We start from the raw sequence: 3,577 nt of genomic DNA on the forward strand, positions 1-3,577 counted from the left end.
GTAAAGTTTGCAAAATTAGGTGTTCCTCTAGCATATGATCCTCTATTTAGATAACTATAATATCCCTTTCTTCTTCTGTAATCATAATTTATAGCACCATCTTTTAGTTGTTGTTTGGTGAAGTTCCTAAAATCTAGATGATTTGGATTAGTTGAAGCAGATGAACTACTTCATTCTTGTTTTATCACAGCCATTTCAGCAACATTAAAATTATTAGTTTCTTCGGAGTATTCTAGAATATTATTTTCTTTTTCTTTTTCTGCATCTTTACTTGTTCTAAGTCTTCAGGGGGAATGCGTTTCATTTCTCCAAACTGATTATTCCTAATGGTTTATATATTTTCTTCTAGTTCTATTATATTATTATTTATCTCTTCTATTATCTCTTCATCTATTTTATCTAGTTCTTCAGCTATTTCTAATATGATTTTATATTTCATTTCATTATCATTTTCTGTTTCAGCAATTTCTTCTAACTATTCTAGATTATATTTACTTAACTCCATTATTTTTTTGATTTTCAGATGAAACTAATTCGAACGATTTTTCTGGATTATTTACTTTATACTGGTAAAGATACGAATCTAAATATTTTTATTTTTCGCCTAAAATAACTACTTGTTTTTCTGGGTATTGTATTAAATGTCTAATTTCGCATATTATTTATAATTTGATTATTTCTAAGACTTTCGCTAATTTGTTTTAATAACTTAAGTAAAGTATTATTTTGTTCTATTATTATTCGTAAAGAAGTATTATTATTTAAGTTATCAGATTCTACTTCTTCACTATATTCAGTATTCATGCAAATGTTATTGCCAAGCCGAGAAACCAGACTCTTATATCATTTTCAAATGCGGATTTAATTTAATATTAAGTCTTATAAAAACTTTCGTTGGTAATCTATACTTGCTTATTCTAAGGATATTTTTTCTTTAATGCTACCAATTTTTCGACTATAATTTATTATAGATTATTCAAAAGTAATAGTCAAAAGAAATTTTTTAATTCATAAATATAATTTAAATTATTTTTTATTCTAGCTTTAAGAGCTGTAATTAAATATATATATATATATATAATTATAGTTTAGGAAAAATTATTTATAAGTCTTATTAAGGAGACTTATACTACATATGGTCCTACTAAAAAACTTATGTTCCCATAAGTCCTATGGGAAATTTGTTGACACATTTACCCTCAATATCAGTTGTTAATATCATAAATAATAGTAAAACTATATATAGGAAATTGAATGTTATCATAGATCATATCTATATAAATGTAACGTAACGTGACACCTATGATCTATGGTAACATGCAATTTCCTACCATAGATCATATCTACATAAACGTAACGTAATGTGACACCTACATAAACGTAACGTGACACCTATGATCTATGGTATAGGAAATTGAATGTTGCCATAAATCATATCTACATAAACGTAATGTAACGTGACACCTATGATCTATGACAACATTCAATTTTCTATATAGGAAATTGAATGTTGCATAGATCATATTTATATGAAACGTAACGTGACACCAATATAAACCAGCAACATTTTCACATTCAATTTAAAAAAATAAAAGCTCATTAAGTTTGCGAAACGTAACGTGGCACGTTACGTTACATTTATGTAAGTGTCACGTTACGTTTATGTAGGTGTCACGTTACGTTACGTCTATATAGGTGTCACGTTACGTTTATATAAGTGTCACGTTACGTTGTGTTTATGTATGATATTGTGGAATACATTCCTATCTAAATAGGATTTGAGACTCTATAAGAAATTACACAGGACTTAGCCTACCATAAGTGTCTGAAAAAGGATTTATAAATAAATCTCCCCATAGTTTATAAGATTCTACACAAATATAATTTTTTCTAATATTTTTATTTTTTTGTAATTTTTTCAATTTATAGGGGTAGATTTATAATATTTAAAACTTGATGATGATTGAGCTTGATGACGTGGCGTGACGTGTATGGTTTTCAAGCAATTTCGTTTTGTGGTGGACGAAGAATTATTGTAATCTCATCTCTTCATCCTTCTTATTTAGTGTAATTTATTATAAATTTAAAATTTAATATTTAAAAGTAAAACAAAAGCACAAACACCCCTTCTTTTAATTTTTTTAAATTTATTTAAATTATTTTTAGTTAATAAATTAAATAAAAATCATACTAAATAATCTGATAAAAACTCTTAAAATAAATAAATAAATTGTCAAACCAAAAAAAATAAAAATAAATTATAAGAAGTCCATCGTTATCTTTGTTTTAGTGATGAAAAAAGCAACTGAATCGAACTGGGAGAAAGAAACAATCAAGTTAGTGATGATAAAAGCAAATAATCTAAGTGGGAGAAAGAAACTAGTCCAGAGGATCTGTCCCTCTCTTCCACTGTTTGTCTCCTTCTCCCTTAGCACATCATCGTTACTCCGAAGATTTCTGCCGCGAACCAGAGCTCCGGAGACCGCGAATCAAGCCCTGTTTTGCTGCTGGTTTTTGGTCATTTTTTGTGCTGAAATTAATCTTATTTGTTGCTGCTGAAAATGTTGCTGATTTGCTGTTATTTTGTGCTGAAAGTGCTGCTGTGTTGGTGCTGTTTTGCTGTTTTTTTTTTTTTTTTTTTTTTGTCATTTTTTGTGCTGAAGTTACTGCTATTAGTTGCTGCTGAAATTACCGGCGATCGCCGGACGGTAGTCGCTGGACAACCCTCCCTCCCCCTCTCTCCTTTTTTGTTTATCTATCTTTTTTTGTTTGTTGTCTCTTTCAACTGGAAATTTTTGTTTTGTCACTGATTTGCTGTGCTGAATTCAATTTTATTTATTTATTTATTTTTTTGTTAGCTAATCTGAGCCGTAGCTTTTGTTAGGGATGACGTGGTCAAATCCTGACCGTTGATCGGAGGGAGAGCTGGAGAATATCTGGACTCGAAAGAAACAATCAATCAACACTAGAATTCAACAGAGCGCAGAGAGAATGTTTTCAATATGTTTGGCACTTTCCTCTTTTTCTTCACAATTACGTGTGGAGTTTGAAACTATCACCTTCTTAGCCTTGTTTTTTAGTTAGATATTTTTGGTCATTAGGACCATACATTGTAACTTGTCCTGCCAGAGGTGAATTTTTTTTTTCTTTCTTTCTGTTGTCTGGCTGCTAGACATTGTCATGCCAAAAGGCAAAGATTGCTAAAAACAAATAAAATAAAGTAAAGCAGAATAAATATAAGAGTTGAGCTTCTTTTGAAGGAATCATCTCAATTTGAAAAAAAAAAACATTTGAGATTAGTAAGGTCATTTTAAAATCAATTTTAATGATTTGAATCGTTTATTTTATTTTATTATTATTATTTTTTTTTATCAGCAAAGAAAATTTAATCAACGTGAAATTAAAAGTACAGGAAGATGAAATGCACTGAGAAAAATTCGGAAGTATAAAATACTCCTACTACTGCTACTCGCAACCATACAACTAACCCCTTGGCCTCACGATTTTTTTTTTTTTTTTTTTAACAAGAAAAACGTAAAGAAGGACTTAACAGAAAATAAAATACAAGATTCCCACA

The 3,577-nt window shown here is 29.1% G+C and overlaps 1 long non-coding RNA gene across 1 annotated transcript; it reads left to right on the plus strand.

Moving 5' to 3' along the window:
- Positions 1–2,220: 2,220 nt before the first annotated feature.
- Positions 2,221–3,240, plus strand: LOC145822679 (uncharacterized). Its single transcript, XR_014364326.1, has 2 exons — positions 2,221–2,517; positions 2,885–3,240. It is a non-coding gene; the product is annotated as an uncharacterized LOC145822679 (long non-coding RNA).
- The last annotated feature ends 337 nt before the right edge of the window (positions 3,241–3,577 follow it).

The sequence above is a fragment of the Camellia sinensis genome, chromosome 3, assembly GCF_055761805.1.
Source record: "Camellia sinensis isolate YWXY chromosome 3, ASM5576180v1, whole genome shotgun sequence".
NCBI lineage: Eukaryota > Viridiplantae > Streptophyta > Magnoliopsida > Ericales > Theaceae > Camellia > Camellia sinensis.